The 16,345-nt window shown below is 45.6% G+C and overlaps 1 protein-coding gene across 1 annotated transcript in view; it reads right to left on the reverse strand.

The window, feature by feature from the left end:
• Window positions 1-4,762, reverse strand: part of GJA5 (gap junction protein, alpha 5, 40kDa) — a 17,205-nt gene extending 12,443 nt beyond the window's left edge. The window contains 1 exon segment of the mRNA XM_009701031.1: window positions 4,495-4,762. The gene's annotated coding sequence lies outside the window, so the exon portion shown is untranslated.
• Between the last annotated feature and the right edge of the window lie 11,583 nt (window positions 4,763-16,345).

Consider the following 16,345-nt stretch of genomic DNA (forward strand, 5'->3'; position numbering starts at 1 on the left):
CCCGCCCCAGTCTGATGCACGAGCATTTGGGACTTTCTTAAAAAATGCTTTTGACACATCAAGTGTCTGAAGGTCTTGTATTTCATGTAGGTGTCAAGTTGAGCCTCTGATTCCTGCACATCAGGCCCCAGAGAGGAGAATGAATCAGAGATGCCTTCTGGCTTTGATAAGGGCTGGCCTCAAAGAACCAGTGTGTCAGGAGAGTGAGATTTGCACAGAAGACTCTGCTACCCTGAGAACTGGCTTGCTGTGCACAAGCTTTGGTGAGTGTCCTCCCAACAATCCTTCCTGGGCTGGATATCTCCCATCCAGAACATAATTGCCCAGTGGTCCCTATGCAGCAGCTAGTGTAGATCACGAAGCAAAGGCAGTCCAGAGACTAAAACACAGAATTGGCAACTCTTCTAATCTAAGCATTGTTCTCCCACTAATTTAATATTCCCTTTAGTCACAAAATTGAAAGTCAGCCTACGCAGGGACAGTGCTGTGCAGAGGCTACCTCTGGAGGCAGGTCCTGTGTAGACATTCTGAAGTTAAGAGTGCAGCTCCTTTTCAAGAGGGCTGAATCCTCACTGATGGTTAGTGCAGGACATACAGTGCACAGTAAATTCCCATGGCAGCTCAGTAAACTCCTGGTATGGAGAAACCCATAGTCATTTGCTGCTTCATTTCTAATGTTATTGAAAGGCCTTCTGTGACTTCAAAGAAAATGGGAATGTTTCTGGAGTTGTTTCTCCCTCTCCTGCCTGGCGGTTGTATAGCTGTGATGGAATTTCATGGGAAGGAGAATATCACTGTGTTCTTTCATCTTTCTGAAGTGATTTCCATAAGGCATTATTATGTAAAGTCCTGTTGATTTTATGCCAGTGAAATTGTCAAGGACTTCCATCACAGAATTGTCCAAAAAAAGGTGTTAACAATACAGATCTAGCCCACAGATGGCTTTGGGATAGGCTAGCTAAGGCTTTTCAAGTGTTTCTCACATGCTATAGAGAGGCAGGTCCTGTGAGTGAGCTGTCTGAAATGTAATCCCCTCCCTGCGTGGCCGACACTTTGCTGTACACAGAAGGTGATCAGGTCTGATTCTCCCTGCTCGCTCCTTTGTGTTTCCTATCCCAGTATTGTTCCTGAGTGGCGTACTCATTCTCTTACAGAGTTAATCTCTGAATCCAGCAGATACACTCTAGTTCTGTTGAATGAATAAGGGAGGGGAGAAAGTTTCTGTCCGATACACGCATCATGCACGAGGTAACTGTTACAAGCTGCTTTTTTTTTGGTGGTGGTGGAAACTATTTGAATTTTGATGCACAGAAGGGAAACAGGTGAAGGCAGACAGGGAGGCAAAAGTCAGAAAGGTGAGTAGAGATGTACGGATACGTCAGCGAGTCCCTCAGCGTGTTGTCCCTTCTCTTCTCTACTGCACCCTCTTCAAGGGAAAACAGAGGTGTCATGGCAGCTTCTCCAGCTCCACAACTAGAGAAATACCTGTTTTGCCCTTTGGTAGGCTGGGAAGAAGGATTTTTCTTCCCCTCCCCAAGAGACTGCTATGCAAAACTTGTATGACTTGAGTGAGGAGAGCAAGTGGAAGAGAATGCTCCTCCAGACAGTGGGAATGAGGAGAACAGCTGACAGCTTGCCATGTGCAGCTTGCAGATCTCAGCAGTTTATGATGCTGAGGAATGGATTTTGAAGGAAAGGAGAAATAAAGCCAGGAGGGAAGGGAAAAATAGTACAACATGTACCATCTTCTGACCAAAGGTGAATGGCTTTCTTGGGGTAAGGTTCCTGACCCTCTAGGTAAAAGAAACATAGCAGACCTTATCTACCTGGACTTCAGTAAGACATATGATATGGTGTCCCAGAAGCAGCAAATTGATGGTGAAGAGGACAGGGATTATTAGAGAATCCTTCAAGTGGGTAAGAGACTGACAGAATTGAGACACCAGTACCCTAATAGGTTGAAGGGAAGTTACTTGTGAGTTTCCTCTTAGGACTGATCTTTTTTAATATTTGTGTTAATTACCTTGGCAATGAAAATAGAAATGCTAATGAAATCTGCTGATGGAACAAAGCTGGGAGGTATTGTCAGGGCAGAGGTGGATTCCAGCACTAGGAGAGCTGAAGGCTTTTTGCAACTGGAGTGACTGAGGGGAGGTTAAATGGGAGGGTGCAAAGTCGCACACTGGGAACTCGTTGCACAGAGAGTAACAGGAATCTCTCTTAGCAACTGGGAGTCCCTAGTTGGCAGGATTGAGATGGGGAAAGTCCTGGGTGAAGATCACCGGAGGAGGAGGAACCAGCGATGCTGTGTGGGGGTGAAAAAGGCAAGTGAGCTTTCAGGACGTAGCAGCATTTCCAGTTACAGCGAGTGAGATTAAAGTCACCCAAGAGGACGTGAGACCTCACCAGAATAGTACGTGCAGTGCTGCTCACCCACATTTAAGAAAGATATTCAGCCTGGAACGGGTGCAAAGAAAGGCAACAGGGTGATCAGAGGGACGGAGGGTGCCTCTTGGCCAGGAGTATGTTTACTTATCGGTCACAGAAGTGTCTGCAGAGAGATATTTGAACTGATTTGAAAATAGATGCGGTACCGGTTTGGAGCTTTTCTGCGTTAATTATTTTGCACTGAGCTTCACGTTACTGCAGCTACCCAAAGTAATTAAAACACGGTGTGATGTGCCCACAGGGTGAATACTGTAAGGGAGCTTAGTTACTTAGTCTGGCAGAACAAAGGTTAAGAGAGGAGAGATTTGCTGCCTATAAATACTTTCAGGAATTGGGGGTTGGGTAAGTAAGTGCTGGGGAGAGAGGAGAGCTACATAAGCTAAAGGACAATATGGCACAAGAATAAATAGATATAAATTGGCCATGAATGAATTTAGGTTGGAAATCAGAAGGTTTCTAAGCAACAGAGCAGCGAAGGAGGTGCTGGAACAGCATTCTAGTAGCACAAGTGAGGGCGGAAACCTAATGAGATTTAGGACAGAGCTTAGTAAGTTTAGAAAAGGCCATTTGTTTTGTACTTGCCTGTTATTCAAAGGGATTGAGCCTGATAAGCCAAGAGGTCCCTTTTTCATTCTATTTCCTGTACTTGCCTTATTGCCTTATCAGAGCTGCTGCCTTTCACACAGAAGCCAGGTAAATGCTGAATAGATTTTGCGTGATGAGTTTTTCAGCATTGATCCCATGGATACTTAATGGAGGATTCATTCTGTGTCAGGGATTTAAACAAACAAAAAGAGCAAGCCAAATCAATGCATAGAGAAAGTCTGCAAATATGCAGTAGTGTAGATGAGAGCTTACATATGAAAGAGCTTCTTCACATAAAACAGATGTTCTTGGAGCATCTGGCTTTGCTGGAAGGCTGTTTCAAATGTGGATAGATACTCTCCTGAGATCTGAGAAATTCAAGAGACAGTCTGAAGGGAAAATGTCTTGTACTTTCCTGCCATTACTGAGGACTTTGTGCTTGGGGAGGGTATCAGATTTACTGCATTGGGAAATTTCAGAAAAAACCACCACCCAACAGCGGTTGAGATAGGAACTTCTTGTATGTATTGCATCTATGATGCTTGGCCACAGCACTGCACTTATTCTGATTCTTCATATTGTCCCGTGCTGGACATGAACCTCTAGTATCTTCTCTAAAGCACCAATGGATGATGCCTTTCTGGTGAAACATTTTATCTAAAATCTCTATACGTGGATATGATTGAAAGAGAAGGAAGGAGAGGGAAGTTCTCTGTTATACATTAGACCTCTGGAGACAGCTTGAAGGCATCCTCCAGCAAGAGGCAAGTTCCCAAGGATGGGCTGGGCCCAAGGGAACGGGGGTAGCATGTGACAATGGGCCCCTGAATGAGGGGGAACAGTTTTATAGTCACAGTTCCTTATTTAGTAAAAAATCTCGAATTATTCCGTTATAGATGGATATTTTGCCCTTCCCAGCCCAGAGTACCAAACCAGCACAGAGTGAGAAAAGAGGAAACAAGAAACAGCAAGGTGTGAGATGTCACTGTGTGTCAGTCTCGTTTGCCAGTAAAGTTTTCAGCAAGCAAAACCAGAAGAGGATTTCATCTCACTGAGGAGAAATGACCATCTATCCCAAAGTAAATGCTTAGTTGTCAGCTTTATGTTATTGGAAATAAAGCATGGCACTCTCACAGCTACTGCTTCCACTTCTCAACTCTGCAGCATCTCTGAGTAGTTGAGAAGTGCTTTGCAAATGGTAATGTAATTACAGCTCCTATAAACACTCTCCTTGCTTTACAGGTGGAGGAACCAAACCATGGAGAGCGTAAAGGATTTGTCCAAAGGACCAGCAAGTCATTTTCAAGCAAGGAGTCCACATTTACCTAGCCACCAGACATTCACCTTGTCCTGTAAACTTCCAGCTAGATGTATTGCTGCTTTATAAAAATATGTGTCTGTATACATATATACATATATATGTTTCCCAAAGTGAGAAGAAAAGAAAGAACAGACCTTTACCTCTTTTTGCTGAGCCTGCACAGGTAGAGAGGAGGAGGTGAAGTTGACTGAAGGGTGAGCTTTAGCACAGCCCCTTGGTCTTGCTGTAGCCCACCTCTCTGTCAGTGTTCAGCTCCCAGAAGAGATCCGTGTCTGAGGGAGGACACTCTGGACAGAGTTAGCAAGCCCCAGTCAGCTCCCAGGAGCTCAGCCTCCTGCTATGGTCTGACACTGGCTCACTGGCTGGAGATTCCCTCAAGCCTGGAGGACCGATGCTGGGGGAGACTAGCTCCCGAGCTGTTCCTGACATGCACTGGCAGCTGTCTGCCTGCTATTCTTTTAAAGAGTCTTCGTGGATCAGGATAAAAATGTGATCTTACGCAGGCGGCATTGTAAGCACATCTTGGCTCAAGTTCAGCTCTTCCTCTGGCTCCCAGCTACTCTATTTTTATTGAAGGAATTTGAGGCTATCAGAAAGGAAGTCAAATTGTTTTAGGAAAACAATAGAAAAGCAACTTGAAGTTTATTAGCTTCCTGCCCAGGGCCTGGGACCAACTTGTCAAACTTATTAGACCGATGGCAGGGCTATTTGTTTAAAAGGACTAGCGACAGGACTCACAATTTTATTCCTGTTTAGGCCTTGCTGAAAACAAAGGAAAGCCATAAAATAATATCTGAAGGGAGCAGATGGCTAACTGGTAAATGGTGCAAGTACGGTTGGCCTGTGAGCCATTCGTGGTGTTCACCAGCGCAATGGCTTTTGTGGGATTTTGTTATGGAATGAAAGCCCGGGCTTGCTTTCACAGGCTAGCCGCATCACCCCAAATTCCTTATTGTGGCTCAAATTTTCAAATGGAAACCTCACACCTAAGATTACAAATTTGGCAGGAAAAGGTCTTTGTTTAGAGCTACTGAAAGGAGCAAAACAATACGGCAGGTCTGCAGAAGAGCCAAGAATAGAGCCCAGGTGTCCCTGATCCTGTTGGACTGCTGGAGCCCCTGTAAAATATATTTATATTTATATCCTTCAGAAGCAGCTGCAGTCTGCTTCCCCATTCAGCTACCCCAAAGTAGAAGTGCCATTAAGTCACTGAAAACATGCTGGCATGCAGCTGGTGAGAAGAATGGACAGCCAAACTGTCAGACTCACAAGCAGAAATTGTCCTTGCTGCCTGAGCCTCTCTAAGGAGTTTTATCTTTTGCGAGGAAACAAGAAGAGAACAAAACAAGTAACCGAGAAGCATTTACAAACTCTGCTTAATGCACAGCCACATGCCTTTTTCAGAGGGCTCTCTGCTAACGGGGTGTTTAACCTCCTTCCAGGGAGTGTATAGGAAGAACTCACCTCTCCTTTCAATGGTGCAGTAGTAGTCTAGAAGGTCAGGTGCTGAGGTACTGAGCCTCCAAGAGCTATGCACACAAGCTTTCAACGACTCAGTAACTGCTTTTCAGATGAAAGGAAGAAGAGCCCACCTCAAAAATTCTCTTCCTTCTCCTCATTAGCTTAACTAACAGCGGGAATGCTAAGCTACAGTTTTCTCTGAGGCCTAGGGCAATAATGCATCTTGTATTGGCAAGTGGTAGAAGATCTCGGTTTATATGTACATTTTAATTTATCTGAGTTAGGTGCTTATAACAGGGTCAAAGTGAGTGCATGATCTCTGGAAGGGCCTAAGAAACTGGGTCTTAAACTTGATCGTTTTAATGTAAATGCAACAATCTTGCATTTATTTAAGGTATTCTTACAGCTTTGAGAAGATTTCTCTAATTTCTGTCCCTTGGATATTTCCTTGGTAAACAAATCAGCCAAAGAAGCACACAGAGCAGTGCAGCATCCTAGTTCATTACAGTCTGTAGGCGTTTACTTAATTTAAGTACATTCTTGAGTTGCATTGATTTCAATGAGATTTAATAGCCTGGAAGTTAAGCACCCTACATTGCCAGCCAGGCCAGCTTTGCTAGGGGAATTCTCAGGCAGCCAGCAGCTAACCGATAGACTTCTCAATCACCTCTGCTGTAAGGGATGCCACGTGCAAATCACATGATGGTGTCCTGGCAATGGAAAATATATTTTTGTGCTTATTTGGAATCTGTGTCATCTGGACTGGTATCACTTAATTTGCACTTTGTTCTAGTAAGTAGGGTTTCAACCCCGAATGTATGCTGTGAGAGTCGTCTTGTCAGTCGCTCAGCACTGTTGGACTCTCCGTAGTCCCTCAGGCTGGGATCCTGCAAAGACTTGGTCATGTGAGTAACTTGATATAGTTACGGCTTGGGGCCATTCGTGTGGGTAAAGGTCCCTCTGTGTACAAATGTCAGAGATTGGAAAATGTTGTAGATTTTTGAACCTCCTGGGTTTGGTGTTTTTTGTTTTTTGGTTTTTTTTCCTACCAGGAGCCAATATGGTTGCTCAGAAACTTCTGGGATGACAGAGATTACTAGCTGGCATGGATGCTGGGGGACCTCTCACTCCAGAAGGCTGTGACATGCTGCCATGTGGTGCCAGTGCCAGCACCCAGTTCCTGGGATGTGCTGTCCCGTGGTGAGGTTAGATCGCTGTGCTGCTGCGAGACCTCCCAGCTCTAAAGCTTGAGGCTTTAGAAAAAGGCTGCTTAAGCAATATCGCCAGTGTGGAAAGAATCACAGTCACGTGTCTCCTCATAAAGCAAGCTAGCTTTGCTGTGGGGTCGAAGGACCTCAGCCTGCTCTATACCTTCTCCACAGGGGGAAGAGAAATCAGGACTTGAATCTGCTCTGAAGGCCAAGATCTCTAGAGCTTTCCCTGGAAGTCGGCTTCAAAGGAAGAAACAGTAAAAGGATTTGAGAAAAAAAGAGACGTGCTTGTATGGTGGTGAGCGAAACTGAAAAGTAAACAGCCTGAGTTATGGATTCTCAGATGGTGCTTGCTGCTTCCAGCCAGCTTGTTGTCTTTTGTGATGACCTGCAAGCATTTCAAGACATGACCTCCTTGGTAAAATTAAGAACTTAATTAATTGCACAAATTTATGAGTAATGGTTCTTCCCACCAACTTTGTGATATGTGTTGGCTGGGTTCTGAAGCCTTCTGTGAACAATGCAAATGACAGCAAATGGAGGGGGCAGGAGGTCACTGCTGGCCCGAGCAGATCAGAAGGGTACGTTTTATATTAGAAGACCAAATATCCATGCGCTAAGAGCGCATGTGCGTGCACACACACATATGCACATAGAATAAAATTATATTTCTTTTGTTGGCAAGAGCTCACAAGCTAGACTAACTCCCAGCAATGTTGTGGTGCAGGGAAGGTGCCTTACAAAGGGAAGCCCCTTTCCAAAGCGTGCCGTGAAGTCGACTCGAGCGGTGTGAGGGAATCGGGCAGCCCTTCTCCTTCATGCTACACCTTCTGTGTGGCTGCATAAAGCCGAACAGGCTCACAGGGATGCATTTGGCACCTATACTTGTCAGCCTGGTGTCCTGAGTATTTATGAGAGGAAAGCTTGGAAAAGGTTTGTATCCAGTTTTGCTTTCTGGAAGAGTGAAGGATTTGGTCAATTCAAATCTCTTTAATTGTCTTTCTGGACACTTGGGATTCCTGGTAAAACAGCGTCTACTTGACTTTTTCCAACAGCCCCCCCTGCCCAGAAGAGGTGACAGCCTGCAGAGGAAACCGGTGTGCGCGTTAGTCACCTCCAGCCACAAAGGCAAAGGCAAGGAAGTGAGTGCCCGGGCTTCGCCGCAGCAGCCAGCCGAGGCCATGCAGAGAGCCAGGATGGCTCTCCAGGTGGCCACAAGCGATGCTTGTATTTAAAGCTACGAGGTGTGGGGATGAGGCTAGGAAATTCCCTGAGCACTGAAGTCCTGTTGATGGCCCCACTTAGCTTCCCATTTAATTTCTCTCCCCTTGCTCCTCATACATAGCGCGATGCACTCTGCTCTGTATAAATCCAGACACTGTGTTCTCACTGGGTATTTGCACGCTGTAGCTTCTTGGTTTTAATGCTAGCAGAGGCAAAGATGAAGTGTGATCATGGGACACCTAGCAGAAAGCTATATGCAAAATTGCCATACCGAGATGTTTCATTTGTGGGTTGCTGTTTTTTCCTATCTCTGATTTGGTAATTGACAGATGATATCGAAGTGGGCTTGCACTATGCTAAGAACCCCGAATAAGCTCATGCAGAAACCTGGTGATAAAATTTGACCAGCAAGTGATGTCAGACAGGATTGTATTTGTTTGCTGATGTTCGTTGTTTTCCTTAAAACGATGGAAGAGATATTTAAACTTGATTGAAACAAGTTCAAGTAGCTATAAATTAATTGGTTTTGAGCTGAACCTTGCAGTTCTGTACTCAGATACAGAGTTTGGCTTCTTGGTGAGAAAACTGAAATTTATTTCCCTTAACAGATATGCCCCACCCCAATTGAGATATGAGAAAAATAGCTATTAGAATAATAAGCATTTTTTTTTCCTGGTTGGGGATGATGGGTTTTGGCTTTCTGTGTGTGTGAGAAACAGAGATGCCTAAGCAATGCACGTTAGTAGGATAGATGGGTTTTGCATGTGATACCCACATGATATGATGTGGGGGCTTCCTATGATTATCCTATGCTTGTTGAAGGAGAAAACTAAATTGGTTCTTTCAGACCAAGAGGAACCCAAGGCTGAGTTTTTGACAATGCACTCAGTATTTAGGAGTGTTGTCACCAAACCAGGGACACCACAGGATGTGCCCACTGAAAGAACACTTCGGAATATGAACGTCAGTGGTTAAAAGCCATGCAAGATTGCTCACAAGGGGCAGAGAATAGGGAAATAGGAAGCCTTGATGTTGTCTGTTGTTCCCACAATATTTCTCCACTTTCTTCTCAGGCCAGCTTTGTGAAGAACTGCCTTTCTCTCTCAGGGAAAGTAACAATTTAACACAGCAGGGAAGAAAGAGATTTTGTGATGTGCTGCATGAAATGATGCAGTATCACTCAGCTAACATCTGGTAAAACGTTCTTAAATAGCCTCATCTTCCTGCATCAGCATTTCTAACATCAATAATTTTATTGGTAATAATCAGTGAGGTCTGAGATTTGTTGGAGGAGGATGGATGTCTGCATTTGGGGAGAAAATCTGAAGGGCTTTGAAGTATGCTGATAGAAAAATGCTGAGGCAACAATACAATTACTGAGCTGAGAAATCTGCTCTGATTTGCAGTTCCCAAATTGTTTGGAAAACATGAGGAACGCTGCCTTGAGAGTAGCTGCTGCTGTTTTAATGCCATTGGATTCTTAAGAGCTGGAGAACTCCCCAAGGGCCACAATCCAGGGTACATCTAAACCTGACTTAAATGTTTCTCCTGGAGCTCCCATGGCTGCCCATACTGATCACATGAGGTGCTTTCTCTTGCACTTCCTATAGCCCCATCCCAAAAATCTTTGAGAGAACTTCTCCCATTCCTACCTGATAGGTCTGGGCAAATCCAAGCCAGTCTTCCAGTCAAATTCTTTCCAATCCAGGTCACACAACTTTCCTTCCACCCAAGCAATCCTTTCCATTTTTCCTCCTCTGCTCAGAACTGTGCAATCATCCTTGCATTAAAAAAGATACCTTGAGAGATCGCTTCATATAGTTAAAAAGAATGATTTTCCACTCTGAAAAGTGGACCCACACAGAAACTCCAGCACAGGAATGACACAAGATTATCTTTCAGCTACGAAGTGATGTGAAATAGGAGCCTACAGCTGTGAAAGCAAATAGACCAGCGATACAGGAATCCACGCAGAGGTCAATGGTGATCTGTGGAGTGGAATCTGGCCTGCTTTCTGCAGGCAATCTGCTTGGTCCTCAACTGGATGGGAACTCACATTTTGTTTCCAAGTGCAACAAAGCTGTGAGATGGTTCAGCTATGAAAAAAGAAGAACATGGAGCTGAAGAAAGTTAATGACATGCCAACATTTATATTATCTGGTCTTGGTAATGGCAGCAGACCTCCAAAGATGGAAATTTCTAGGCCTCCTGCTTCCTTTAGTCTTCTGCTGTTACCTCCTCTCCAAGTTGCTGAACCCAGCTGGCGATGGTCAGAAATGCCCTGCAGCCTTTCCAGGTGTTGGAACTGGCTGTAACACAGCAAGTGTGGTTAATATGGAGAAATTCATTCTGGACTGGATTGTAAGCCGCAGTGAAGGAGAATGGGAGACAGAAGAGAAAACCCACCACTTGCATACCTTAAGCCATCTTAAAGCCCTCTGAGCTCTGGGACTGTTTGATGCTTCTTGCGTTACATGGAGCAGCTTCCAAATTGCTCTATCTGATAATGGGTTGCCCTCTGAGCTACACCACTCCTCAGCTGTGCCACAGTCCAGGCTAGACTCCTAGTCTGTCTAGTACTGGTAGTAAAGATGAACGCTAGGGAAACTGGTGTCAAAGGAAGGCTGGTCTTGGCTGATGAAGTTAAAGAACAAGAACTTCAAACCTCCTGATGTCCCTTCCCACCTGAATTATGCTATGATTTTAATTTTCTGGGAGCAGATGGTCTGTAGAAGGTCGAGGTCAGTGCAGCAGCTTCTATACAGGTAAATCACATCAGTATACAAGATTTCTTCTGCATATCAAGAAAAGGAGTAAAAGGAGAAATTATTCATCTTATTTTTCAAAAATTCCTCAGATGAAGCTATTTAGGAGGCCAAGTGGCCTTGGTCTGAGGAGGAGGCTTTGTTATAGATCATGAACAAGTAAAAAGAAGGAAATTACTGAAGTACTTTGCCAGTCTAACACAGAAAAAAATTAATAAAGAGACATGTCCCAAAGCATATTGTAGCACAGATGCTGTTTAAAATATATAGTAGTGACCTAGATAGGGACAAGAACATGACCGAATTCACAACCAGCACAAATGTATCTAGCTACCTATGTATATATCTGGTGAGTAACACTATACATCGGCACATATGCCCCATGGAATCAATAACATTCCTAATTTGGGGGGTCGGATTGCTCACTGAAGAAGTGTCTTCTATGTTTAAAAATACATGTTATTTGCTTTTCTAGGTGCAGATCTGTCAGAGTAGCTTTTTAGTTTTGATTACTTGAGTTTTCCTGGCTAGAAAAGTGTATCAACACTTATCTTCATGGCTGGCTTTTCTCAATAAGAAAGACTCCTAAAAAATGGGTACCTGCATTCTGGATTTGTTTGCTTCCTTCTGGAAGATTGTGCTGTGATTGGGACTCCCTTGGCAGAGGATACTTCATCCCCAGGTTTCACATAGACTGTCCTTGCCTCTGAGCTCCTGTTCCAGTTAAGGAACAATTGTTAAAGGGCTTCATAGATTGACATCTTTCTTTTCATGTGCCAGGGGATTTCTGAGGCAGTCCTGAAGAGCTGTCCCTCCTGCTCTGTGAGACATCATGTCCCAAGTCCTGTGGGGGTTGTAGCCTGGATTCATGTGATGGAGTAATCTAAAACGGCTAGGAGACAAAGCAGTGTGGTAGCAGCTGAAATTCATGGGAGGAGTACAAGATGCTACATTGGCAGAGGAAGCATATCGATCTTGAAGTACTCCAGGCTCTTAAGTAAACTTAACTCCTCATAGGAAAAGTTGTAGGAAGCATTCTTGTGACCAGCTCCATGACAAGACAGGCACGATCGCCCAAACATGGGGCTTATTGCTGCAGGCAGAGGTTCTGGGGTTTGATCAATATGGGGCAAAAAGACAATATCTTAATGTTGATGAGATACTGCTCTGCTGGTCTTGAGAGAAAATGACATGGCACAGTTTACGTCCCTTTGGCTTTCCTCTCCCTTCCTCAGACCCCAAACAGGGTGCTTTTGTCCATGCTGCCTTGTGGGAGTCATTACTTGTCAGGCCAGCACCTGAACCACCCTGGGAGAGCATCGCTGGCCTGGAGAGAAACCAGAGAGCATGCTGACCGCCCAACAGCACTGATGACAGCGGGATCATATTGGAACCTCTGCCTTGGTCCTCTTAGTTTGTGAGTTATAGACGGACCTTCACTGTCTGAGAGCAAGCTAGTTTGGGGAGAGGAAGAAGGTCAGAAAGTAAGCAACGAAAATATGACCGTGCCACTGAGCTCAAGGAGAGAGGAACTGTCCCTTAAATTGCAACCTGCTGCATTTATTGGATTGCTTTTTGGACTATGGAGTAATAGGTAAGATGATGAATTCCTCAGCTCCTGACTGCCCAAACGTGTGGATAAGGACATAATTGACATCTTTGCTAAGCTTGTGAGCTGATGGAGTAGCTACTTTCTTCATCTCTGGATTGATGTACAGTTTAGTGCTAGAGTAGTGTTTGTTTTTGCGGAGCCAAGTGGCTCCAGCTTGTTGTGTCTGTGGTCCCTGTACGGGCAGAATGAGCCAGGCTCTGGGCTTCAGCTTCCCAGTCTGGTGCGTGGCCTGCTCTGTGCTAGGCACTAGGTAACAACTGGCATGGAGTCAGTGTAAACAACCAGTCCAGGATAACATGTCCATCATCTTTGAAAAACAGTATTCGTGTGCTAACACGGTTCCTCAGAAGGGGGGCTATCACCTATTAAAAACTGTCTAAGTTTAGCTTGGTTGTCCATTTATCACAGACTGGAAGAGGAAAATCTTGGCTGGGTCCTGACTGCTTTTGAGCTTTGGAAAGATGAAAAATGCATGGAAAGTATTAAACTGAAGCATGCAAGCCTGCAGAAAAAAATGGTGCAGTCACACTACTATCAAACTGCATATTCTTACCCAGACATGTGAAGCAATGTTGCAGAGCGTTTCTAGATGCTGGAATAAATATCTAGTGTCTACAGAGAGCATGCCCTGTGTCTGCAGATCCACCCTCCAGTGCATTGTGCACTTTCATTTGGGGTGTCTTTGAAGTAAATTCGTATGCTGATGTTTGTCCAGTCAGTGCTTGAAGGTGTTTAATTTTTTTATTTTTATCTTAAGGGTAGGTGAAAACAAAAACATACGTATGCATGAACTAAATTCATATGCTGATGTTTGTCCAGTCAGGCTTGAAGGTGTTTAATTTTTTTATTTTTATCTTAAGGGTAGGTGAAAACAAAAACATACGTATGCATAAGGTGGTTGCATGTGAGATTCTGTTGCAAATGAAGAACAAACCTACAGAGAATATAAAATCAGGAGCCAACTGTAACAGCCCTGAGGGGAGCCAGAAATAATTTGGCTGGCTGAAAACCTCGTTGGTGGTCACTGTTTGCCCCCTACTCAGTCAAATTAGATATGTTCAAGTAGTGAACCATATTGCTTTTTAATGCATCGAGAATTACCAGGAAACCGAAGATTTTTCTTCATTCTTGCCTGGAGCTACCAGGAAACTGTGTAACTGTCTGCCAGTTCATTTGGTAGAGACTTGCATGGGCTTGCTGGGGGGCTGCAAGCACCTGGATAGTTTCAGTGGCAATGATGCATGGCACCCTACAGTTGCTTGGTTCTGTTGAATAAGGAGGAGATGCCCTGGCCTACTGACATCCTTGTGGTAGCTATGGCAGGCTGGAGCCCAACCTGGCTAGCAAAACCTGCTCAAGAGGAGGGATAAGGACATGGGTGGCGTGACTATTCTCTGTGCCACACCGTTTACAGAACCCAGTCTGGCTTGTTTGAAACCACGGTGGGTATGTCTATAGGAGCAGCCATCACAGCAGCTACTGGGGCTCAAGGAAAAAATCCAAGAATTTTTAGCAAGCAGAAATGTTTTCTTTCTGCACCTCAATGAATTCACCAGAGCCTGACTACAACTCAGAAGAAATGCTGGACTGGGGATGTGCTGCATCGCGTTGGTGTTCTTCAGAGTTAGCAGGGCCTTAGAGATCTCAGAATAAGGCGCTTGGTTTGAATGCATTTCCTTGGCTATCAGACACACCATCTCTGGTTCCCAGAGATCCCTCTACTCAGCTCAGTGATAAAAGTGCTTTTTAACACCAAAGCTGCTGTGTTCCCACGCCTGTTGCTGTCATGAGGGAGGCCAGTCTTAAACAATAGCAGAGGAATAAAGAATAGCCTTGCTAATCGATATCCTGCCTAGACGCTGAGTCAGGTGGCAGCTTGGGCCTCTTTAAAATTCCTGCATTGTTCCTGATTTTTCATTTGACTGGGGTAAATTTTTATCTTTAAGGAAAGAAAACACACGGGACCAACTGTCTCTGCCTGCTCCACTGTTCCCTTCCCACCCACCCCCACTCAGTTTTGGTGTCTTTGTCCTGTGGTAGCCTTCAGCAGTGAGGGATGTAGATACGATTTGCTAGTTTGGACTTTGAGCTGAGTGTGATGTGCTGTGGTTAGGACAAGGCAGCAGTGGTCTGAGCCGGGCTCCCTAAGTCACATACATCTGCAAGGCTTTGGAGAATGCAATCTTTCACACCTATTTTTCCACGTGGGCTCATATTTATGCGATTGATCTTAAAATGGCCAGAAGGCAAGGCAAGGATGCAGGCACAGGTTCCCAGAAAATTTCTCCACAGATGAATGTTTGGAGCCCTGGCAGGATGCTAGGCCAGTCTGTGTGCGAACAGACATTTGGAAAATTGACAAAAGTGCTATTTGCTTAAACAAACTGCGAGATCCTGTAGCTCAAGCTCTTGAATCCACCTCAGCTGCACTAAAAATGTTTTCCAGAATAAGAAGGGGGCTAGGATGGCTTTCCGTGAGCTCTGAATCTCACAGGGTCTGTAGAGTCCTGTGTGTGGGGGGTTCATTCAGCTCATCTCATCCCTGAGCATCACCCCAGGCTGCTCTCACCAGCCTGGACTGGGAGGGGGCTGTGGCTCTGCTCCTTCCCCTAAGTCATGAGCCCGGCGTCAAAGGCTGCAGAGGAGTAGGGTCAGAGATGCCCCCAGGATTTTCCTCAAGGCTGGTGGGTCCCTAGGAAATCTTTGTGGCTCTTTGGCACTGTCTGCCTCCTGCTAAAAGGCCTCAGCAGAGGGGGAAAGCGTGGTCCTTGCTGTGCTGCCCGGCAGGAACTCCGGGCGCTGGAAAGGGAACTGGTAAGGACTACATTTGCGCGTGTAGATATGAGATAAGAGCTGACCTACCCTTCACCCCAAACTGAACTCCCTGAAGCTCAAACAAGGTAAGGTGACTGCTTGTGAAAATGCTGGGGGGAAGCCTGCCAGAGTGGCAAACTTGCTGCTCTTGCCTGGGGCTGGGAGCAGACATTGAATGACCAACCATAAGGTACCTGCTAGACCTTGCTAGGTCCCCGACTGAAATACTTGAGGACTGGTCGCACAGAGGAAATGGGAGCCAAGGGTGCCCATCAGGAGCCAGGGGGAGGACGGCCGTGCCCTGGGGCAGTGGGTGCTGGGGGCTGCCAAACGTGGCTCCCTGCGGGGGGGGGACACTATGCAAGCACTGCCAAGGCCTGTAAACCCAGTGGGGGGACACCCAGCCCATCTGCAGGGTGCCAGAGGATGTTGGGCAAAGGAAACTCTTCTCAAAAATTACTATTATTTTTTTTTCCCCTCTCAATTTTTTTTTTTTTATTTTCCTTTCCAAAAGTGCTGAAGTTCTGGAAGAATTCTGCTTTTCTAGTGGCAAAGGGAAGGAGAAAGTTCGTGTGGCAAAGGCTGGTTTCACAGGCCGCGGAGCACCATCAGGCGAGGGGGGAAGCCCAGTTGGTGGCACGATCACAGGGGGAGGGATGCTCCACTCGCTCCCGCAGCCCTGCTCGTGTCCGGAGCGAGGGAGGATGGAGAACCCAGCATTTGTGTCCCCCACAGGGAGGACTCCGTGGGAACCTGGCAGCTGCCTGCACTGCCCTCACTTGTAGGCTAGAACAGCCGTGGCTGCTCAGAGTCACTGAGAAGGTGCTGGCCAAAGGCCCCCGTGATACATCCCTCCCCACATACACCAGTATACCTGCCCACCTCTGTGGGCCCCTCCTGTCCA

The sequence above is a fragment of the Cariama cristata genome, unplaced genomic scaffold (assembly GCF_000690535.1).
Source record: "Cariama cristata isolate BGI_N322 unplaced genomic scaffold, ASM69053v1 scaffold33605, whole genome shotgun sequence".
Classification (NCBI taxonomy): Eukaryota; Metazoa; Chordata; class Aves; order Cariamiformes; family Cariamidae; genus Cariama; species Cariama cristata.